Below are 25211 nucleotides of genomic sequence, written 5' to 3' on the forward strand. Positions count from 1 at the left end.
AAGCAACTTTTAGAGTTTCTATTCATTTAAAACCACACTTTTTATGATTCTTTTGAAATAATTTTATTTCAAATAGTTTTCAGTTTATTTGACGTTTTATTCGTTTTAAACTTGGACAATATTAGTGGGAAGTAAATTTTTCTTTAACTTGCAGTTATAATTTACTTGCAGTGTATTAAAATGATAGGAAAAAGATAAACATAAAGTACAGCAAAGCCATGCCTTGGGATCTAGAATTTCAAGAAGGAAAATGGTTGTGTCCTAGATGGTTTTAGAAGCAGCATTGGTGGTAGTGATTCCAGAAAGAAGAAGCCCCTGCTCACAAGGTCTGTGTCTCTTCAGTCGGGAACAGTGCAGTTTTAACTATGTTTGTGATCCTACTAGTAGTTAAGTTGTCAAAAGTTGATAAATCCTGGTGGTAAGTTTAATTTTTAAGGAAAATTTTAAAGTCAGACCGTTATGCTGAAATGAAGTGTTGTGTCATTAATATGAGTGATGACTTGTCGACCTCCCCGCAGTACACTCCAAGGAAAGAAAAGTGAGTGGAGCTGTCTTCCTGCTTAATTCTGCTCAGGACCTGTGTTACCACCTTTGGGGAGAGCCTAGGCAATGTTGTTGATGTAGTGTTATTTTAGGGCATATTGATTAGAAATATTTAGGAAGTTCATACTAATACGTTGTTTACATTAGTTAACTTCTTCCCAGGCTTTATGAGTAGTTGCATGGCTGTGGAAGACACGTAACATTCAGTCTTGATTCTTAGTGTTGAATGATTTGGTACTGTGTACCCCATAGGAATTCTATTTTTAAGAAAAATGGTGAGAAGCATTCTCTTTTTTTGTTGTGAGGTATATAAGCTAGTTGCTGTCAAGGTCACTGTGATTCATGGCAGTCCCATGTGTGTCAGAGTAAAACTGTGCTTCATATGCTCCATAGGTGTTCTTTTTAAATTATTTTTGTTGTTGGGAAGAACAATTTCTACACGTGTAATTCAGGGACAGTGATTACATTCTTTGAGTCGTACAGCAGTCATTCTCACACTCCTTTCCAAAGGGTTTTCAGCGGCTGATTTTTCAGAAGTAGATCGCCTGGCCTTCTTCCTAGGCGTCCCTGGGTGGACTCAAACTTCCAGCGTTTCACTTAACAGCCAAGTGTGTTAACTTTACACCACTCAGAGACTCCCCTGTAAGGTATATAACACGTGGCTGGCCTTGAGCAGTATTTATATTTTCACACATTATTGATTTATTTTCTAAATGGAGGTATAAGAAAGTTAAGTGACTTGTTTAAAGTCACACTGGTAACTCTGACAACCAAATCCAGGTCTTTTATCCTCTAGACTTGGTAGTATTGTGGAATAAAACAGGTTTTGACTTCAATTGGGATTCTAAGTCCTCCGTTTCTTAACTGAGTGACCTTGCCTGGATTCCTTCACCTCTGGATTCTAGCGTTCTCATCTGTAAACTGAGACTAGATCACAGTTTCCACTAGGAAGAGGTTTAAGTGAGGTGGTTCAGTGATAGAATTCTCGTCTTCCATTCAGGAGACCTGGGTTTGATTCCCCGCCTATTGCTTCATGCGCAGCCACCACCTGTCTGTGAGTGTGTGTCCGTATGAAGCTGAATGGTTTCAGCAGAGCTTCCAGACTAACACTAAGAAGAAAGGCCTCGGGTTCTGCTTCTGAAAATCACAATGAAAACTCTGGGCATCACAATAGTCTGATGTGTAACAGATCACAGGAATGGCATAGGACTGGCCAGCATCTCATTCCCTTGTCATGGGGATACCAGGAGTTGCGGGTGACTCAATGGCAGTAACAACATCAACAACAGAGATTTAGATGAGGTAATACATGTAGAGTGACTAGTAGAAGCTTGGTACATAGCAGGTACTCAGTTTTTGTTTTCCTTCCTCCCCTAATCAAGTGGTCCTTTCATACCTCTGTGGTGACTCAAGTCCAGTAGTGCTATATTTTTACTCAGAATTGGAACAGATGTCTGAGTTGGGGTTTCGCACCCTCAGCACCGTTTACATTTTTGGCTGGATGTGTTTGTTGTAGGGGCTGTCCTGTGCATTATAGGATGCTTAGCAGCATCCCTGGTGTCTACGTAATGGATGCCAGTAACACCATCCCTCAGTCCTGACAAGAAGACAGTAAGAAACTTATCCGGACATGGCCAGATGTCCCAGGGAGGATTGAGCAGATACCAGTGCCCAGGATTGTGTTCAGTGTGGAGATGTGGATCCCGCCTGTAACCCTCAAGCCCAGGAGTCCCCCAGCTGGGGATTGCTCATTGTGGTTGAGTTGGATGAGTGAGTGGTGTTGGTTCCTGCTATCATTGTCACTATCACTCCGTTTAATCCCATTGCAAGAAATAGTATCTCACAAGCTTTACTGCCTTGTTCTGGGGCTGAATGTACTAGCAATTGATTTTAGTTCTTGTTTACTTTCATGGTTTTGATACATCCAGAATATTTTCATTCAGCTTGAATAAAATAAACAGAAATCTATGTAAGAGAAATAATATCAATGGCTTAGAATAATGGTGAAAGATGTGGGAGGCATGGAAATGAGACCAGTATTGGAAAACAAGAATGAGAAATTTTATTTAGAAATAACTTAAGAGCCATACACTAACATGGCAATGAAAAAGTCTGATATAGAACTGAAGGAGACTTAAAAAAATAAAGGAAAAAGTTAACATTTTAGAGGATATCCTGAGAGTAAAGGTGATTAAATTATGATCTAGGATTTTAAAAGGGCAGTATTTTTAAGAAGCATTTCTGTTATGACGGGAATAAACTGTTCAGAATCAAGAAGTTTCATGATTCTTCGTAGGTGGTCGTTAAAAAATTTTTATTTTCCTCAACGTTGCTGTAATTGTAGTTGTAATAAGACCTTATTGTTTGGGGGAAAAGTTTATCATGTATAGATTGAGTGAAGTTCTTAGGCTCATACAGTTGGTTAATGAGTTGAAGACACTCCAACCCTGCATATACAAAAGTAATAACGGATGTGATTTAGGTAACATTTCAGAGCCTCACAAAGAGCAAAACTTTTTTTTTTCCCCCCTGGGATGCCACAAAGAATTATTAATAGCAATTAGAAGTATATATTAGAATCATGCATGGTCTCGTCAGATACCTAGGCCTTAAATACCCATCTGACAGAAAGAGTTTATTTCAGATTTTGGTTTCAAAATCTTTGATGCACCTTTAGGTGTATAAAGAACATTTGAAAAATTATGGATACATCTTGATTTAAAATAATTTTAAGATTGGTAATAGGTTTTTCTGTGAGGAACAATGAAAGCCTGTGTGCATACTAATAAAGCAATCCCTTGAGAATAGTTGCTTGCTATAGGAAACATTCAGGCTTTGTTTGGGATTTGAAAAGAGGATATGATCCCGCAAGCTTCTCAGCAAGGGTTATGCTAATTTGGTGGGGAAAATGGCCTTGGAATAATATCCTATTTGATTTTAAAGACAGTGTATCTGTAGAGAAGACTGAAGTAGTAAAAACATGTTTAAACGTGTTCATTTTTGTCTACTCTTCCTGTATTGTTCGAATGTTCACATCCTGATCATTAAGTGAAAGGAACATATGAGGTATATGTGTAGGGGTGGGGGTGGATGGTGGATTGGTAAAAAGCCTTATCAGTTACAATAATAGTTAAGAATTAACCCTGTTTGAGCAATATGTTCAGGTATGTGGAGTTAATTCATTTAACAAACATGGCAGTGAGTTCTTACTGTGTGCAAGCAATATTCTAGTTTATATGGGCGGTGTTAAGATGAACAGGCCTAGTCACTAAAAATCCAATAAACAAACCCATTGCCGTTCAGTTGATTGTGACTCATAGCACCCCTGAAGGATACAGGAGAACTGCCCCTTAGGGTTTCCAAGGAGGGGCTGGTGGATTCGAACTGCTGACCTTTTGGTTAGCAGCTGAGTTCTTAACCACTTAACCAGGGCTCCTGCTAGTCATTAAGAAGGGAAAATAAGACAGAAACATAAGCCCCCTCATGTACATAAGCCCCTTTCAGATCCCTGGGAGAGGCTTTAGCAGTATGTCTCCTTGGTCATTTATAAAAGTAAGATTGTTTTAGGCTTAATTGATTAAGATCACTGCCACTTTCAACTCCAGTTTATCCTCCGGCATACTTCTGCTTCTGTTGGGTGGTGTGGGAGTGGCCAAAGGCATTTTTGGGAGAAATTTGGGAATAATACGTTTGTGTTTTATATCTTTATTTCTACCTCATGCAAAGAGAAACAGCAGAAAGAATTTAGTCATATATAGATACTGGTACTTGTTACCTGATTAGGGTCCGTGCCCTGGACCAGTCGAGCCAATGAAACATACTCCAAGTCAGAAAGTGTGAGAAAGATTTTTAAGGCCATGCATACATCACCAGGGACCCAGCAGCAACACAGGCTGTCTCTATGGAGTCCCAAAGAGTAGTTTTACATTCCAGCTTATATAGAATTTTACAGGGGTTACAAGTGTCTTTGTAGTCAGTCCCCTGCCAGACATTTCTTTATTAGGCTAAAGATATACAAATCAGATACCTGGACTCTGATTTTCCTGTGGGGGTTGTAGGCCACAGGTAGTCCAGACACAACAAAAGGTTATTTGCATCAGTTTTTTTTTTTTTTTTAACTGGCAAATGTTATATTTATTCTTTTTACTGTTATTCCAAACATCAGGCTTTAAAACTATAGGAAATTGATTGATTTTTTTTTAATAACTTTTATTGTGCTTTAAGTGAAAGTTTACAAATCAAGTCAGTCTCTCACACAAAAACCCATATATACCTTGCTACACACTCCCAATTACTCTCCCCCTAATGAGACAGCCTGCTCTGTCCCTCCACTCTCTTTTTTCTTGTCCTTTTCACCAGCTTCCAACCCCCTCCACCCTCTCATCTCCCCTCCAGGCAGGAGATGACAACATAGTCTCAAGTGTCTACCTGATCCAAGAAGCTTACTCCTCACCAGCATCCCTCTCCAACCCATTGTCCAGTCCAGTCCATGTCTGAAGAGTTGGCTTCGGGAATGGTTCCTGTCCTGGGCCAACAGAAGGTCTGGGGGCCATGACCACCGGGGTCCTTCCAGTCTCAGTCAGACCATTAAGTCTGGTCTTTTTATGAGAATTTGGGGTCTGCATCCCACTGCTCTCCTGCTCCCTCAGGAGTTCTCCGTTGTGTTCCCTGTCAGGCCAGTCATCCATTGTAGCCAGACACCATCTAGTTCTTCTGGTCTCAGGATGAAGTAGTCTCTGGTTCATGTGGCCCTTTCTGTCTCTTGGGCTCGTAATCACCTTGTGTCCTTGGTGTTTTTCATTCTCCTTTGATCCAGGTGGGTTGAGACTAATTGGTGCATCTTAGATGGCTGCTTGCTAACGCTTAAGACCCCAGACACCACTCTTCAAAGTGGGATGCAGAATGTTAATAGATTTTATTATGCCAGTTGACTTAGATGTCCCCTGAAACCATGGTCCCCAGACCCCTGCTCCTGCTACGCTGGCCTTCGAAGCATTCAGTTTATTCAGAAAACTGCTTTGCTTTTGGTTTAGTTCAATTGTGCTGACCTCCCCTGTATTGTGTGCTGTCTTTCCCTTCACCTAAAGTAGTTCTTATCTACTATCTAAGTAGTGAATACGCCTCTCCCACCCTCCCTCCCTCCCCCATCTCGTAACCACAAAAGAATGTTTTCTTTTCAGTTTAAACTATTTTTCAAGTTCTTATAATAGTGGTCTTATACAATATTTGTCCTTTTGCATCTGACTAATTTCACTCAGCATAATGCCTTCCAGGTTCCTCCATGTTATGAAATGTTTCACAGATTCGTCACTGTTCTTTATCGATGCATAGTATTCCATTGTGTGAATATATCATAATTTATTTGTCCGTTCATCCATTGATGGGCACCTTGGTTGCTTCCATGTTTTTGCTATTGTAAACAGTGCTGCAGTAAACATGGGTGTGCATATATCTGTTTGTGTAAAGGCTGTTATTTCTCTAGGATATATTCCAAGGAGTGGGATTGCTGGATCCTATGGTAGTTCTATTTCTAACTTTTTAAGGAAGCGCCAAATGGATTTCCAAAGTGGTTGTACCATTTACATTCCCACCAGCAGTGTATAAGTGTTCCAGTCTCTCCACAGCCTCTCCAACATTTATTATTTTGTGTTTTTTGGATTGATGCCAGCCTTGTTGGAGTGAGATGAAATCTCATTGTAGTTTTGATCTGCATTTCTCTAGTGGCTAATGATTGTGAACGTTTCCTCATATATCTGTTAGCTACCTGAATGTCTTCTTTAGTGAAGTGTCTATTCATATCTTTTGCCCATTTTTTAATTGGGTTATTTGTCTTTTTGCAGGTGAGTTTTTGCAGTGTCATATAGATTTTAGAGATCAGGCGCTGATCAGAAATGTCATAGCTAAAAACTTTTTCCCAGTCTGTAGGTAGTCTTTTTACTCTTTTGGTGAAGTCTTTGGATGAGCATAAGTGTTTGAGTTTTAGGAGCTTCCAGTTATCCAGTTTTTCTTCTACATTCTTTGTAATGTTTTCTGTACTGTTTATGCCATGTACTAGGGCTCCTAACGTTGTCCCTATTTTTTCTTCCATGATCTTTATCGTTTTAGATTTTATATTTAGGTCTTTGATCCATTTTGAGTTAGTTTTTGTGCATGGAGTGAGGTATGGGTCTTGTTTCATGTTTTTGCAGATGGATATCCAGTTATGCCAGCACCATTTGTTAAAAAGATTGTCTTTTCCCCATTTAACTGTTCTGGGGCCTTTGTTAAATATCAGCTCCTCATATGTGGATGGATTTATGTCTGGATTCTCAATTCTGTTCCATTGGTCCATGTATCTGTTGTTGTACCAGTACCAGGCTGTTTTGACTACTGTGGCGGCATAATAGGCTCTAAAATCAGGTAAAGTAAGGCCTTCCACTTTGTTCTTCTTTTTCAGTAATGCCTTATTTATCCGGGGCCATTTTCCCTTCCATATGAAATTGGTGATTTGTTTCTTCATCTCATTAAAGAATGTCCTTGGGATTTGGATCGGAGTTGCATTAAATGTGTAGATCGCTTCTGGTAGAATAGACATTTTTATAATGTTAAGTCTTCCTATCCATGAGCAAAGTATTTTCTTCCTCTTATGTAAGTCTCTTTTGGTTTCTTGCAGAAGTGTACTGTAGTTTTCTTTGTATAAGTCTTTTACATCTCTGGTAAGATTTATTCCTGAGTATTTTATCTTCTTGGGGGCTACTGTGAATGGCATTGAATGGTGATTTCTTCTTCGATGTTCTTTTTGTTGGTGTAGAGGAATCCAACTGATTTTTGTATGTTTATCTTGTATCCCGATACTCTGCTGAACTCTTCTATTAGTTTCAGTAGTTTTCTGGAGGATTCCTTAGGGTTTTCTGTGTATAAGATCATGTCATCTGCAAATAGAGATAATTTTACTTCCTCCTTGCCAATCCGGATGCCCTTTATTTTTTTGTCTAGCCTAATTGCTCTGGCTAGGACTTCCAGCACAATGTTGCATAAGAGTGGTGATAAAGGGCATCCTTGTCTGGTTCCTGATCTCAATGGGAATGCTTTCAGGCTCTTTCCATTTAGGGTGATATTGGCTGTTGGCTTTGTATAAATGCTCTTTATTATGTTTAGAAATTTTCCTTCTATTCCTATTTTGCTGAGAGTTTTTATCATGAATGAGTGTTGAACTGTGTCAAATGCCTTTTCTGCATCAGTTGAAAAAATCATGTGATCCTTGTCTTTTGTTTTATTTATGTGGTGGATTACATTAAATGCTTTTCTAATGTTGAACCATCCCTGCATACCTGGTATGAATCCCACTTGGTCACGGTGAATTATTTTCTTGATGTGTTGTTGAATTCTATTGGCTAGAATTTTGTTGAGGATTTTTGCATCTACATTCATGAGGGATATAGGTCTTTAATTTTCTTTTCTTGTGGTGTCTTTACCTGGTTTTGGTATCAGGGATGTGGTAGCTTCATAGAATGAGTTTGGGAGTATTCCATCCTTTTCTGTGCTCTGAACTACCTTTAGTAGTAGTGGTGTTAAGTCTTCTCTGAAAGTTTGGTAGAACTCTGCAGTGAAGCCGTCCGGACCAGGGCTTTTTTTTGTTGGGAGTTTTTTGATTACCTTTTCAATCTCCTTTTTTTATGGGTCTATTTAGTTGTTCTACCTCGCTTGTGTTAGTTTAGGTAGGTAGTGTGTTTCTAGGAATTCATCCATTTTTTCTAGGTTTTCAAATTTGAGTATAGTTTTTCATAGTAATCTGATATGATTCTTTTAATTTCAGTTGGATCTGTTGTAATGTCGCCCATCTTATTTCTTATTTGGGTTATTTGCTTCCTCTCCTGTATTTCTTTTGTCAGTTTGGCCAATGGTTTATCAATTTTGTTGATTTTTTCAAAAAATCAGCTTTTGGTCTTGTTAATTCTTTCAATTGTTTTTCTGTTTTCTATTTCATTTAGTTCAGCTCTAATTTTTATTCTTTGTTTTTCTCTGGTGACTGTGGGTTTCTTTTGGTGCTCTCTATTTGTTCAAGTTGTAGGGATAATTCTTTGATTTTGGCCCTTTCTTCTTTTTGTATGTGTGCATTTATTGATATAAATTGGCCTCTGAGCACTGCTTTTGCTATGTCTCAAAGGTTCTGATAGGAAGTGTTTTCGTTCTCATTGGATTCTGTGAATTTCTTTATTCCATCCTTAATGTCTTCTAGAATCCAGTCTTTTTTGAGCAGGGTATTGTTCAGTTTCCAAGTGTTTGATTTCTTTTCCCTGCTTTTCCTGTTATTGATGTCCACTTTTATGGCCTTATGGTCAGAGAAGATGCTTTGTAATATTTCGTTGTTTTGGATTCTGCTAAGGCTTGCTTTATGACCTAATATGTGGCCTATTCTAGAGAATGTTCCATGTGCACTAGAAAAGAAAGTATACTTGGTTGCTGTTGGGTGGAGTGTTCTGTATATGTCTACGAGGTCAAGTTGGTTGATTGTAGCATTTAGATCTCAGCAGAAACAAAATCAACAACAACAAATATGAGGAAAGGAAAATATGTAAAGAAAATCTTCTCATTGAGCTTCTTTCTGGATGTCCTGTTCTTCACTGAAAGTGGTGTGTTGAAGTCTCCTACTATTATTGTGGAGCTGTCTATCTCACTTTTCAATGCTGGTAGAGTTTGTTTCATGTATCTTGCAGCCCTGTCATTGGGTGCATAAATATTTAATATGGTTATATCGTCTTGGTGTATTGTCCCTTTAATCATTATATAGTGTCCTTCCTGATGGATTTAACTTTAAAGTCTATTTTGTCAGAAGTTAATATTGCCACTCCTGCTCTTTTCTGATTGTTGTTTGCTTGATATATTTTTTTCCATCCTTTGAGTTTTAGTTTGTAAAGTCTAAGGTGTGTCTGTTGTAGGCAGCATATAGATGGATCTTGTTTTTTAATCCATTCTGCCACTCTCTGTCCCTTTATTGGTGCATTTAGTCCATTGACATTCAGGGTAATTATGGATAGGTATGAATGTTTTTTTTTTTTAATGAATTTAGTGCTATCATTTTGATGTCTTTTTTTGTGTGTTGACAGCTTCTTTTTCCCACTTGTTTTTATGTGCTGAGTAGATTTTCTTTATATATTGTCTTTTCCTCATATTTGTTGTTGTTAATTTTGTTTCTGCAGAGTCTGTATTTTTCCCTTGTATTTTATTTTGATGAGTAGGATAGTTTGTCTCTTTCATGGTTACCTTATTATTTACCCCTGTTTTTCTAAATTTATAACTAACTTTTATTTCTTTGTATCACGGTATCTTCCTCTGCATATGGAAGGTGTGTGATTACATTTCTTAGTCCCTCTTTATTATTTTAATGTTGTCTTCCCTTTTAAAATAACATCGCCGTTACCCTGTGTTGGGCTTTTTTTTTTTTTAACCTTTTTTTGTTTTTGTTGGATTTCCCTGTCTGGGTTGACTTCTGGTTGCTCTGCCCAGTATTCTAGTCTTGGGTGCATACCTGATATTACTGATTTTCTAAGCAAAGAACTCCCTTTAGTATTTCTTGTCATTTTGGCTTGGTTTTTACGAATTCCCTAAACTCGTGTTTATGTGGAAATGTCTTAATTTCACCTTCACATTTAAGAGACAGTTGTGGTGGATATATGATTCTTGGCAGGCAATGTTTTTCCTTCAATTTTTTTAAGTATGTCATCCCTTTGCCTTCTTGGCTGCATGGTTTCTGCCGAGTAGTCCGAGCTTATTCTTACTGGCTGTCCCTTGTAGGTGACTTTTCCTTTATCCCTCACTGCTCTTGTAATTGTCCCTTTATCTTTGGTTTTGGCAAGCTTGATTATAATATGTCTTGGTGACTTTCTTTTAAGATCTAGCTTATGTGGAGTTCAGTGAGCATCTTGGATAGATATCTTCTCATCTTTCACAGTATCAGGGAAGTTTTCTGCCAACAAATCCTCAGCAATTTTCTGTTATCCCTCCCTGTTCGGGTACTCCAGTCACTCATAGGTTATTTCTCTTGATAGAATCCCACATGATTCTTAAGTTTTCTTCCTTTTTTTGAATTCTTTTATCTGATTTTTCTTCAAATATATTAGTGCCAAGTGATTTATCTTCGAGTTCAGAAATTCTAGCTTCTACTTGCTCAATTCTGCTCCTTTGACTTTCTATTGAGCTATTTAATTCTGTAATTTTATTGTTAATGTTTTGAATTTCTGATTGCTGTCTATGGATTTTTCCAGCTTATTAAACTTTTCATTATGTTCCTGAATAATCTTTTGGATTTCTTCAGTTGCTTTATCTGTGTGTTCCTTGGCTTGTTCTGCGTGTTGCCTCATTTCCTTCCTGATGTCTTGAAGGGTTCTGTATATTAAACTTTTGTATTCTGCGCCTAGCAATTCCAGGAATGCACTTTCAACTAAAAGATCCCTGGATTCTTTGTTTTGAGAGCCTGTTGAGGTGATCATGGTCTGTTTCTTTATGTGACTTGATATTGACTGTTGTCTCCAAGCCGTCTAAAAGTTATTGTATCAGTTTATGCTTGCTTACTGTGTCACAGCTGCTTGCTTTCTTTTGTTTTGGTATACCCCTATGGATTGCTTGAGTGAGCTAGCTTGATTATTTTTGCCTTTGGAGCTCTGGTGTCCTGTCCCCAGCTGGCTAGAGCTGTTATCAGGCATATCAGTCTAGGAGTCCATTCAGTTTTCTTGTATGAATTCAGCTCAGGTTTCTAGGCAGCTGATATCAAGTGTGTGGTACAGGCTCTGTCCTACAGTCTTAGAGGGGCAGGGGTGATTGGCGCATATACCGGTATCTGATTACAGCAGGGGGTCACACTCTGAACAAGGCAGGGCCCTGAGTACTGACCCCCAAGTGTCTGAGGAAAATGCATCTCTGTTCCCTAGAGTGTGCTGGTGGGTGGGCTCTGCAGAGGGACCATGGACACCCAAAGTTTTTGTTGTAAGGGCTGGGAGGTACCAGTTATCCCTGGACCCCTGTCGTGGGTGGCTGGGTGACCCAAGTGGAGCCACCAGTCTATATTGTTTTTAATAGGCAAAGCAACGTCAGACGTCAAACACCCACCTTTCCACGTCACTGCTGAAATGGTTGGAGTTTGCCAACAAGGGCCTATTCTCCCGGAATAGGCCCACACAGGTCCATGCAGAAGGTAAAGGTGCGCAAGGACCACGGACGGTTTATGCCTGGACAGGGGCCGCTTCTGTCCTGAGCTCCCCCAGTTAATGGAGCTAGCAAATTATCTTCTCCCCTCAGTTGCAAATTTTTTCCTTCCCCAATGCCAGGAGGATTGCTCTAGGTGCTCACCAGGGTCTATCTCAGACCCAGGGATTCAGCCGCTGAAGCTGGCTTGGGGGTGGGGTGAGAGTGCAGTAAAATATATGCAAGTACTTAGGTTTTGCCGGGAGTGGCCGTTCTCCTCAGGTTCTGGAGGTGTGAGTGGGCTGTGTGGCAGGCTGCTTCTCCCTGAGGAAACTGTGGTGGAACGCTAGTAGCAGCCTGTGGCCGCCTCTGCTCTGGGAATGGTGCCTGAGGGCTTCCTGTGATTCAGGTCCGGCAACTCCTCTCGGCTTCGGAACAGTCTCTTCCTTCCCCTGCCCCTCGGTTCGTTCGTCTAAGCTTTCCTTTGTTGCTCAGGGCTCCCAGCTTGTTACAAAATACTCGTTTCACTTGTTTTTTCATGTCTTTGTTGTAAAGAGGGCTGGACAGAAGCAGCTGTCTATTCTGCCATCTTGGCTCCACCTGCATCAGTTTTAAACAAAGAACAAAGTCATTAACATTTGGTCAAAACGAAGTCATTAACAGATATGTGAAGGAGGCAGGCACAGGAAGAACAACTTATACACTTATCATGGCCTTAGTTATGTTAAGCTGTCAGTTGCCTATTTTGAAAAAGGAGAAAACATGCTGGGGAGTATTGGGGTCACAATGGCATTAATTATGTCAAACTTTCAGTCACCCATTTTGAAAAACGAGAAAATATGCTGGGAAGTATTGGGGCACATACTTAAGTTAGGACTGTGTCTGGAAGGCATGAGCTTCACCAAGAGTTTTGACTAAACTTGAGAAGAAAAAAAGATTGATCTTACAAGGACTATATGTTGATACAAGATGGTAAGTCACACTTTGCTTGTTTCATTTGTAGGGTCAGAACCACTCTCCTGAATCCTAGGTTCTGTAAAATGGCGATGGTTCCCAGCCCACTTCGTTATTAGTATCATTAAAGCTGTGTATTTCCCACTTTCCTCTTGTTTGCTAAATTGGGGGAAAAAAAAATCCTCTCTCAGGCATTTCTTTAAAAATGGAAAGAAAATATTACCCTTTTGCCAAATACAGTGTTTTTTAAAATAAACTTATTTTATAATAATTTTAGATTTACGGAAAAGTTGCAAACATAATGCAGAAAATTCCTGCATGCCCCTTGTCAGTTCTCCTAATGGTAACATCTTATATTGTTGTTGTTGTTAGGTGCTGGCGAGTTGGTTCCGACTCATAGCCACCCTACACACAACAGAACGAAACACTGCCTGGTCCCGCACCATCCTTACAATCGTTGTTGTGCTTGAGCTCATTGTTGCAGCCACTGTGTCAGTCCATCTTGTTGAGTGTCTTCCTCTTTTCTTCTGACCCTTTACTCTGCCAAGCATGATGTCCTTCTCCAGGGACTGATCCCACTTGACAACATATCCATAGTATGTAAGACGCAGTCTCACCATCCTTGCCTCTAAGGAACATTCTGGCCGCACTTCTTCCAAGGCAGATCTGTTCGTTCTTTTGGCAGTCCGTGGTATATTCAGTATTCTTCACCAGCACCACAGTCAAATGGCGTCAGCTCTTCTTCGGTCTTCTTTATTCATTGTCCAGATTTCACAAGCATATGATGTGATTAAAAATACCATGGCCTGGGTCAGGCTCACCTTAGTCTTCAGGGTGACATCTTTGCTCTTCAACACTTTGAAGAGGTCCTTTGCAGCAGATTTGCCCAGTGCAATGTGTCTTTTGATTGCTTGACTGCTGCTTCCATGGCTGTTGATTGTGGATCCAAGTAAAATGAAATCCTTGACCACTTCAGTCCTTTCTCCGTTTATCATGATGTTGCTCATTGGTCCAGTTGGGAGGATTTTTGTTTTCTTTCTGTTGAGGTGTAATCCATACTGAAGGCTGTGGTCTTTGATCTTCATTAGTAAATGCTTCACGTCCTCTTCACTTTCAGCAAGCAAGGTTGTGTCATCTGCATAACGCAGGTTGTTAATGAGTCTTCCTCCAGTCCTGATGCCCGGTCTTCTTCATATAGTCCAGCTTCTGGTATTATTTGTTCAGCATACAGATTAAATAGGTATGGTGAAAGAATACAAGCCTGACGCACACCTTTCCTGACTTTAAACCAATCAGCATCCTCTTGTTCTGTCCGAACAACTGCCTCTTGATGTATGTAAAGATTTCTCATGTGCACAATTAAGTGTTCTGTAATTCCCATTCTTCGCAGTGTTACCCATAGTTTGTTATGGTCCACAAGTTGAATGCCTTTGCATAATCAGTAAAACACAGGTAAACATCCTTCTGGTATTCTCTGCTTTCAGCCAGGATCCATCTGACATCAGCAGTGATATCCCTGGTTCCACGTCCGCTTCTGAAACCAGCCTGAATTTCTGGCAGTTCCCTGTTGATATACTGCTGCAGCCGTTTCTGAATGATTTTCAGCAAAATTTTGCTTGCATGTGATATTAATGATATTCTATAATTTCCACATTCGGTTGGATCACCTTTCTTGGGAATAGGCATAAATATGGATCTGTTCCAGTCAGTTGGCCAGGAAGCTGTCTTCCATATTTCTTGGCATAGACGAGTTAGCACCTCTAGCGCTGCATCTGTTTGTTGAAACATCTCAGTTGATATTCCATCAATTCTTGGAGGCTTGTTTTTCTCCAATGCCTTCAGAGCAGCTTGGACTTCTTCCTTCACATCGGTTCCTGATCATATGCCACCTCTTGAAATGGTTAAACATCGACTAATTCTTTCTGGTATAATGACTCTGTATTCCTTCCGTCTTCTTTTGATGCTTCCTGTGTCGTTTAATATTTCCCCCAGGGAATCCTTCACTAATGCAACTCGAGGCTTGAATTTTTTCTTCAGTTCTTGCAGCTTGAGAAACGCTGAACGTGTTCTTCCCTTTTGGTTTTCCATGTCCAGCACTTTGCACATGTCATTATAATACTTTACTTTGTCTTCTCGAGAGGCCCTTTGAAGAAAATCAGAGCAAGTCCACGAGAGCCAAAATATGACCTTGAGTATATCCCGCCTGAATTTAGAGACCATCTGAAGAATAGATTTGACGCATTGAACACTAGTGACCGAAGACCAGACGAGTTGTGGAATGACATCAAGGACATCATCCATGAAGAAAGCAAGAGGTCACTGAAAAGACAGGAAAGAAAGAAAAGACCAAGATGGATGTCAGAGGACACTCTGAAGCTTGCTCTTGAGCGTCGAGCAGCTAAAACAAAAACATCTTACATTACTGCGGTGTATTTGTCAATGTGTAAGAAATCAACATTAGTATGTTATTAGTAACTAAATTCCAGACTTTTTTTGGATTCACTAGTTTTTCTTCTAATGTCCTTTTTCATTCTAGAATCTCATCCAGAAATAACGTATTGCATATATTCACTATTTTTCTTCTTTTTTTAAACAATATTTTATTTTGTTTTTGGTGAAAGTTTGTACAGCAATTTAGGTTTCCATTCAACAGTTTCTGTACAGATTGTTCAGTGACATTGTTTACATTCTTCACAATGCCTGAGCATTCTCATTATTTCCGTTCTGGTTGTTCCGTTTTTGTTAGTAATCTAGTTACCTTGCCCTCTACATTCTCTTCTTTGTTTTAAAGTAATTGTTGACCATTTGGTCTCATATAGGTGATTTTTTAAAGGAGCACAGTACTTATCGGTGATATTATTTTGTGAGCCAACCTGTTATTTAGCTACTAGGTGACCTCAGGTGTTAGTTTAAGTTTAAGGTTTGAAGAATATCTCAGGGTAATAGTCTTGGGAAGTCATTAGTAAGTCTTTTTTTTTTTTCTTTTAACATAATTTGAGGTTCTGTTCCACATTTTTCTCCCATTTCTATCAGGGTCCGTCTGTTGTGGCCCTGATGAGAATGGTTGGTAGTGGTAGCCAGGTACCATCTAGTTTCTCTGGTCCCAGGGTAGATGAGGCTGTGGTTCTTGGAGACTAGTAGTCTTATAGACCTGTTTTTTGAGTCTTTGGCTTCCTCCTTTCTCTTTTGCTTTGGAAGAGTAGAGACCACTAGTTGCATATTAGATGGCAGCTTGCAAGCTTTTAAGACCCTAGATGCTATTCACCAAACTAGGATATAGAACATAACTTTATGTTCTGTATAATGCCAATTGACCAAGATGTTTCATGGGCCTGTGGTCCTAATCCTTCAAACCCATTACACCAATCTGTTGAGGTGTTGATTATGTCTAAGAAGTATCTGTAATTGTGCCTCTATGTGCCTTATCATATATATGAATATATGTGCATATAGTCATATAGGTACATATACATACACTTGTATGTATATACCGAAGGAGACCCTGGTGGCGTAGTGGTTAAGTGGTACGGCTGCTAACCAAAAGGCCGGCAGTCGAATCTACCAGGCGCTCCTTGGAAACTCTATGGGGGAGTTCTACTCTGTCCTATAGGATGCTATGAGTTGAAATCGACTTGAGGGCAGTGGATTTGGTTTATATATACCAACACCCAAAACCAAACTTGTTGTCATTGAGTCGATTCTGACTTTATAATGACCTTATAGGACAGAGTAGAATTGCCCCACAGGGTTTCCAAGACTGTAGTCTTTACAGAAGCCGACTGCCGTATCTTTCTCTTGTGGAGCGCCTGGTGGGTTCAAACCGTCGACCTTTTGGTTAGCAGCTGAACACTTTAACCACTGTACCACCAGGCCTTCTTACACCAGTATGTATGTACACACACACGTACTCACTTATGCGTACTTGTATACATGGATGCCTGCATACATACTTATATACCTGCACACGTGGTTTTTGGTTGTTTTTTCTGTTTGAGAATTATGTATGCCGTAGCAGTTATACTTTTAGCGACACCATTTACTTTCATCAAGCTGTGTATACCTCACCCTCATTTGGTGTTATCTTTCCCATCACCAAAAATAACAAGTGTCTGCTATCTAGTGAGTGAAACCCTTCCTCGCCCCCCCACCCCCCGCGTCCCTAGTAACCACTAAGGAACATTAGTTTCTTTATATTTACTCGTTCATGTCATTTCGTAAAAGTAAGAATATTTAATATTTTTTTTTTTGTGATTGACTTATTTTGCTCAACATAACGCCTTCCGGATTCATCCATGTTCCAGGATGTTTTGGGAACTCATTTTCTTTATTGCTGAGTAGTATTCCATTCATCGGCAGTGGGTTTTTTGGGAGTATTCCATTGTATATATGTACCATGTTTTACTTACCCATTCATTTGTTGTTATTAGGTTGTTTCCATCTTTTTGCTGTTGTGAGTAGTGCTGCAGTGAACACAGCTGAACATATGTCTGTTTTTGTCATTCTGTTAATATCCCTAAGATATATATCTAGGAGTGGAATTGCTGGGTTGTATATTAGCTTTACCTCTAGTTTTTTGAGGAACCGTTAGACTGTTTTCCACAAGGACTGTACCATTTTGCATTATTTCCACCAGCAATGGATGAGGGTTCCAATTTCTTCACATCCCCTCCAACACTTGTTATTTTCTGTTTTTTAAGCCATCCTAGTGAGAGTGAAATGGTATCTCATTGCAGTTTCGATTTGCGTTTCTCAGATGGCTAATGATGTTGAACATCTTTTCGTGTGTCTGTTGGCCATTTGAACGCCCTCTTTGACGAGGTGCCTGTACACGTCCTTTGCTCGGTTTTTGATTGGGTTATTTGTCTTTGAAGTTGTCGACATTTTCTATCTATCTTAGATACTGGACCCTTATTGGTTGTATCATTCCCAGAGATCGTTTTCCCAGTCTGTGGGTTGTCTCTTTACTCTTTTGATGAACTTCAGTATTTAACTTTTATGAGGTTCCAGTTTTATCTATTTTGGTTTTTGTTGCTTGTGCATTTGTTGTTGTGTTTGATAATCTGTCATTGAAAAAAATTAGGTCCCAAAGCTTTGCTGTTGTGTTTACTTCCAAGAACTTTATGGTTTTAGATTTAACATTTTGGTCCTTGATCCATTTTCAGTTAGTTTTGTGTGTGGCACGTAGTATGGATCTTGTTTGATATTTCTGCATGTGGAATCCAGTTTTACCAGCACCATCGGTTAAAGAGACTGTTCCTTCCCCATTGATGTGATTCCTTGTTGAAAATCAATTGACCTTAGATATTTTGATTTATTTTTGGATTTTCACTTCTATCCCATTGGTCTGTGTAAAAGTCTATCATTAATTCATTACCAGGCTATTTTGATTACTGTAGCTGTGTAAATCTGTTTTGAAGTCAGGAAATGTGAGGCCTCCTACTTTGTTCTTCTGCAAAATTGCTTTGGCCATTTGGGGTCTCTCTTCTTTCCAGGTAAAACTGAGGATTAGTTTTTCCATTTCTGTAAAGAATGCTGTTGGAATTTTGACTGGGATTGTGTTGTATCTGTTGTTCTGGGAGTCGTCATTTCTTTTTGGTCTGTGACGGTTTCTCAGATTTTCCTTGTTTCTCATGACCTTGGGGAATACTGGTCAGGTATGTTGTAAAATGCCCCTCCATTTGGATTTATCTGATGTTTTCCTCATGACTAGACTTGGGATATGTATTTTGGGGCAAGAACACCAGAGAGGTGAGGTGCTCTTCTCGTCACACCATGTCAGGGAATACATAATATCAACATGACCTCACTGGTAACTTCAACTTTGATACTTGGTTAAGGCAGTGTTTGCCAGGTTTCTCCTCTATAAAGTTACTATTTTTCTTTTTCTGTATTCTTTGGCAGGCAGCCGCTAAATCCAGCCCCTACTCAAGGAGGGTGGCGGGGAATTAAACTTTGCCTCTTAGAGGGATGACTGTCTACTTATATTATTTGAATTCTTTTGTAAGGAGGATGTTTCCCTTCAGCCATTGCACACATTTGTTTATTCAGTTGTTTATTTATATCTATCTGGATTCATGTATATTTGTTTTATATTTTGGTTGCCATCCATTACCACATTATTCATTTTGTTGCTCACGTTGCTTCAGCTTTGGCCATTGGGAGCTCCTTCCTGTTGGCTTCTGTGTCCCTTTGACATGCCCCCATCCGTTTGTGTTTTTGAGTATGTCTTTGCTTTCTGACAGTACAAGATTTTCAGGTGCCTCTTGTATATTCCTGCCCCAGCCCTAGAATCAGCCATTTCTCCTAGAATCAGCCCTGGTTCCTTTTATTGGAGCATGGCATTTAAAAACCAAGATCTGAGCTCTGAGTGTGTTTGTTGCTATTGGGGTTTTATTTTTCATGTAGAGGAAGAATTGAAATTTTAAAGAGTTTACTTCGGGGAATATCTCTTGTTGGCATCTTGCTTTTCCAGGCATCCCTGCTTCTGCCTATTTGTTAATTAGTTCAGCAGGTACTTTTTGAATTCCGTAGAGAAAAGTTCAATAGGGAGACTAAAAGAGAGCAGTCTGTACAAGCAATTTATCAGAAGGGAGAGAGATGTGGGGACTGAGGTCAGAGAAGCTTGTTGGGAGGTCATACTGGATATACTGGAGCTGAGGGGAGGTGGATGACATGTAGCCTGGGGTTAAGCATTGATGGGGATATGTGGAACGGTCAGGAACTGATGCGGGGCAGGTCTAATGATCATTGGCCTTCCTTTTGCAAGTAATTGTGGACATTCTGGCCTAGAGGTGTCCCTAAAGCAATAGAACCGTGCAGAACATTGCCAACCAAGCACATATGAAATAGGTCTCCATTTTGTAAACATATATTTTTATTACTGCTCTCAGGAGCAACATGTGGATAAAATATACTCTGTGATATGCTGACAATTTCCTAAAATGGCTTCAAACAAAGAGATGAAAATAAAGTATGGTTGGACGAGTGGATTTTGATGTTGGCTAAGTTTTTCGATGTTACATAGGATCATGATTACTTTAAGGATGAGAAAAATGCTGATACATATAAAGCAATGTTAATTAACCGGGAAAGGTAGTGATATTTAGAGTTTTTGTATAGTTACTTTTTAGTGGTAGTTTAACAGGGCAAGGACAGGCACAGTTTTGTGTTTTCCTGCCTTAAATTTAGTGGGGCTGTCTGGTCTAGCCTTTGCTGCTCTTATGTTGGTGTCTAAGTTGCACTGATTTTTAAATATATCAATGGTAGACATTCCGTGATACCCTGTTTATTTTGCTATTTTCATTATACACGGGTTCTTAATGCCTCACCACATTTTTACACGTTTTATCTACTTGCACAAAGTCAGCATTCAACAAATAGTTATTTATTTATTTATTTTTAATAATTTTTATTGAGCTTTAAGTGAACATTTACAAATCAAGTGAGTCTGTCACGTATAAGCTTATATACACCTTACTCCATACGCCCACTTACTCTCCCTCTAATGAGTCAGCCCTTCCGGTCTCTCCTTTCGTAACAATTGTGCCAGTTTCTAACCCTCTCTACCCTCCCACCTCCCCTCCAGAGAGGAGATGCCAACACAGTCTCAAGTGTCCACCTGATACAAGTAGCTCACTCTTCATCAGCATCTCTCCCCAACCCATTGTCCAGTCCCTTCCATGTCTGATGAGTTGTCTTCGGAAATGGTTCCTGTCCTGTGCCAACAGAAGGTTTGGGGACCATGACCGCCGGGATTCCTCTAGTCTCAGTGAGACCATTGAGTCTGGTCTTTTTATGAGAATTTGGGGTCTGCATCCCACGGATCTCCTGCTCCCTCAGGGGTTCTCTGTTGTGCTCCCTGTCAGGGCAGTCATCAGTTGTGGCCGGACAGCATCTAGTTCTTCTGGTCTCAGGATGATGTAAGTCTCTGGTTCATGTGGCCCTTTCTGTCTCTTGGGCTCATAGTTGTCGTGTGTCCTTGGTGTTCTTCATTCTCCTTTGATCCAGGTGGGTTGAGACCAATTGATGCATCTTAGATGGCCGCTTGTTAGCAACAAATAGTTATTGATTCATTAACGATGGGCTGCTAATGAAGCTCTGGTCAGGATCTCTTAAATACTTTTTGCGTGTATACACAAATTTGGAATTGTCTATTTTAAGACAATTAGATCATTGACGCTGTTCTTGGGATAAAAATTAATTTCTTCTGAGGTTTCCTTCTCAACCTTGTTTTGTTGGGCTTCTTGGGCTTACTCCAGTTTTTCCCACAGACTTTTCTTTTTTCTTAAGTTCAACATACATACAGAAAAGTGCACGAATTATTAATGAACACAACCTTGTAAACACCAACCTGATTAAGAACAGAAAAATTTTACTAGTAGCCCAGAAGTCCCCTGCAAATGTAATTGTTGTCTTAGTTTTTATCACCGTAGATTGATTTTGCTTGTTCTCAATTTTATATGTATGGAATTTTACATTATGTATTTTTTGTGTGTCTGACTTCTTTTGCTCAACATTGTATTTGTGATACATGTTATTTGTTGTGTGTACCATGAGTTTGCTTATTGTCATTGGTGTATCTAATTGTATGAAAATACCAAAATGGATTTATCATTCCGTTGTTGATGGACATGTGGATTGCTTGGAGTTTTTCACTATCTCAGATAATGTTGGTGTGAACCTCTTGAATGTGGTGTGTGTTTCTCTTGGGTGCATATCTAGGAGTGGATTGTTACATATTTGTGTTTACCTTTAGCAGATACTGCAGAGCAGTTTCCCAAGGTGTTGGTTTTTGTTTACCCTTCTTAGCAGCAGTGTATGCAGTTCTTCCACATCCACGCTAACACTTGGAAATGCCAGTTTTTGTTTGATTTCAGTTTTTCTGGTGGGTATGTAATGGTATGTATCTTAAAGCTTTAAGTTTCGTTTATCTTACGGCTAATTTTGTTGAATACCTTTTCATATGTTTATTTGCCATGAGAATATCTCTTTTGTGAAGTGCCTGGTCAGGTCATTTAATTATTTATCTGTTACGCTTTTTATTTTTATATGTTTTGTTTTTTATATACTGTGAGTACAAGCCATCTGTCCAGTTAGATGTGTTGCAGATACTGCCTCTCATTCTATGGCTTGTTTTTCATATGTTAATGGTGTGTTTTGATGAATAGAGGTTTTGATATGTCACATTTTCATTATCATTGAGTTCAGATATCTTTCTGATTTCCATTGTGATTTCTTTGATCCATGGGTTAGTCTATCAGTTTTTGCTTAGGTAGAAAGATAAATAGATAGCTTCTTTTGAGTCAGCTCCAGCTCACGGTGACCTTACATACAACAGAACAAAATGTTGACCAGTCTTGCATCATCCTTGAAATTGCCAGCCTTTTCAAGTCCATTGTTGTGGCTCTTGTGCCAATTCATGTCATTGAGGGTTTCCCACGCCCTCGTTGGACCCCTGCTTCACCAAACATGATGTATTCCTCCAGTGACTGAATCTTCCCGCTGACTGTCCACAGCGAGTGAGTAGGACAGTGTCCTGTTGTGATCCATAAGGTTTTCATTGACTAATTTTCAGAGGTGAATCATCAGGCTTTTCTACCTAGTCTTAGTCTGGAAGCACTGTTGAAAACCTGTTCACTGTGGCTGACCCTGCTAGTATTTGAAATATTGATGGCGTAGCTTCCAGCTTCACAGCGACATGCAAGTCACCATGGTACAACAAAGTGACAGATGGGTGGTGGTTTTGCTTGTATCTTGAGGCGTTTGTGCTGCCGCTGGCTTCCCCATACTTAAAGCAAACACTGCTAATCAGTCGTCACATTTTTGTTGCTAAATTTATAAGCAACCTTAGAATTCTCAATAGGGTGCTTCAGGCAGCAACTACTAATCATATGGAGTTGGCACGTGCGGTTGAACCTGTTTGTCTTCTCTGTTGTGGGAGTTCACTGCACCTGGAGCATAGGATATGTGTGTGGGAGTGGTGGGGAATGAGGCAGGCTGGAAGAGTATGTTGGTTGGGATCAGATTATGAAGGAAGTTTTGTGTCACACTGTTGACTTTGTATTTATAATCTATAGGCAATGAAGAACCACATAAGGATCTTAAGTAGGAAAATGATGTAATCAAATTAGTCCTTTTAGAAAGATAAGGATGGAGGCTTTGTAGAAGGTAGATTGAACTGGGTAAAACTGAGGGCAAAGACACCAGTAGGCATTTCATCCTGTCATTAGGTCTTAATAGTCTTTAAGTTGCCATACCGGTTAAGAGTATTATGGTTGTTCAGATAGGAGATGCGATGGAGGTCTGGACTAGGGCAGTAGGAATTGAGAGAAACTATCAGATTGGGAGTAATTTAGGAAATAGAATAGGACTATTAGGGTTTTTCATTTTTTTATTTTATTGTGTTCTGGGTGAAAGTTTACAACACAGATTAGTTTTTCTTTCAGAAATTCTATATACAAATTGTTTTGTGACATAAGTTACAAAGTCCACAATGTGTCAGCACTCTGTCTCCTTTCTACTCTGGGTTCTCACTGTCCATTCATTCAGTTTTCCTGTCCGGTCCCTTCCTGCCTACTCGTCTTCGGTTTTGGGCAGGCCTCATATACTTCGGTCTCATATGCTTGATTGAACTGAGAAGTACGCTATTGTTTGTTTTATAGTCCTGTCTAATCTTTTGCTGCTGAAAGGTGGGCTTCTGGAGTGGCTTCAGTTCTGAGTGAGCAGGGTGTCCAGGGGCCATAGTCCCAGGGGTTCCTTCAGTCACCATCAGACCAGTAAGTCTGGTCTTTTTTTGTGAATTTGAATTTTGTTCTACATTTTTCTCCCGCTCTGCCTGGGGCCTTCACTGTGATCCCTGTCAGAGCGGTAGATGGTGGTAGCTGGCACCATCTAGTTCTTCCTGGCTCAGGCTGGTGGAGGCTGTGGTTCATGTGGTCCATTAATCCTTTGGGCTAATATTTTCCTTGTGTCTTTGGTTTTGTTCATTCTCCTTTGCTGCAGATGTGGTGGGACCAATGGATGTATGTACCTTAGATGGCCACTTGCAAGCTTTTAAGACCCCAGACATTACTCACCACAGGAGAACATTTTCTTTATGAACTGTGTTATGCCAGTTAACCTAGATGTCCCCTGAGAGACTGTTCAGTTTTTGATGTCGGGCAAGAAAGAGGAAGAAATCCTTAAATTCTCTCAGGCTTCCCAGCATGGGTGACTGGATGATAGGGAAAACAGGAGGGGCAGGTTAGGGTGAGAAGATGATGACTTAAGTTTGTTGGAATCAAATTGGCCTGGAAAATATTTTTTCTATGGAGTCATGTTGATTACTACCGAGTTCCTTTGCTCATGCAGATGGTCACCAATCAATTGTTTAATGTCACGTAGTGAAACATGGAAAGAACATGAGTTGGCACAGAAGCTGTGGCTTTGATTCATGGCTTTGACATGTTATGACCTAGCTATAACCTCAGGCAAGCCAATTAACCTTTCTGGCTCTCTATTTCTCTGTCTATAAAATGGAAATGATATTTGTCCGGCCCTTCTTTCAAGATTTTTGTGAGATTCAAATGAGGAAATGTATGTGAGAATATTTTGTCAACTGATACAGACTGTTCAAATGCATTGTTACTGGAGCTGTTCCTTCCGCTTTGTAAAAAGATGAGTATTTCAAGATTCTTTGATTCAAGACTGGTAAAGAACTTCTAAAACAATCTTAAATACATATATGTTTGGAAGTCCATAAAATTCTTGAGGTTGAAAAAAATGTGAAGTATAGACATTCGTACTATCATTAGATCTTAATAGCCTTAGTTGCTACATCAAGCTTTTAGTGTTGTTATTAGTAAAATATGAAACTACTAATGCGCCGTAATGGGCTGTGGAGAAGTTTCATGTAGAATACCAAGAAAAGTTAGTGTTCAACCACATTTATAGTTTTATAAATGCTGTATATTCTTGTATTTAGCTTTCCCTTCCGTTTAGCACGTTCTAACTTGTTTGGTATTCATTTATTGATACTTGAGTTTAAAAAAAAAAAAAAATCCCTAAATTCTTTGGAGAGTGGGGAGGGGGGCTTATTTACATTAGTAATATGAATAATATATAACTTTTCCACCTAAACTCTTGGGGCAAATTTCAGTTGAGACCCTGTCTTAAGCTTGGTTCTCTAGAGAAGCAAAACCAGTAAAGCATGTAAGTATATAGAGAGAGAGATTTATATCAAGGAAATGGCTTTCATGGTTATGGAGGCTAGAACATCCGAAGGTTGTGGGTCAGGATAGAAGCTTCTCCTGATTTGTGTAGTCGCAGGGGCTGGCGGACCCAAAATTGGTAGGTCAGAGAGCAGGGCTTTTGCTCACAGGCTGCGAAGATCGATGAATCCCAAGATCGGCAGGCAGGACCAAAGATAAATTGCTAGTTCAAGTTCCAAGAACTGGAGGTCAGACAAACAGGAGCCAGCTGCAGAATCTAGAACTAGCAGAAAGCCTGTGAGGCGTGCCAGAATGTCCACTTATATTCGATGTAGGCCACATGCCCAAGGAAACTCCCCTTTAACT

At 39.7% G+C, this 25211-nt stretch overlaps 1 protein-coding gene across 7 annotated transcripts in view; it reads left to right on the top strand.

The window, feature by feature from the left end:
- The window catches only part of SPIRE1 (spire type actin nucleation factor 1), a 366727-nt gene that overhangs the window by 1280 nt on the left and 340236 nt on the right, over nt 1-25211 (top strand). The window lies entirely within an intron of this gene.

The sequence above is a fragment of the Elephas maximus genome, chromosome 11 (assembly GCF_024166365.1).
Source record: "Elephas maximus indicus isolate mEleMax1 chromosome 11, mEleMax1 primary haplotype, whole genome shotgun sequence".
Lineage (NCBI taxonomy): Eukaryota > Metazoa > Chordata > Mammalia > Proboscidea > Elephantidae > Elephas > Elephas maximus.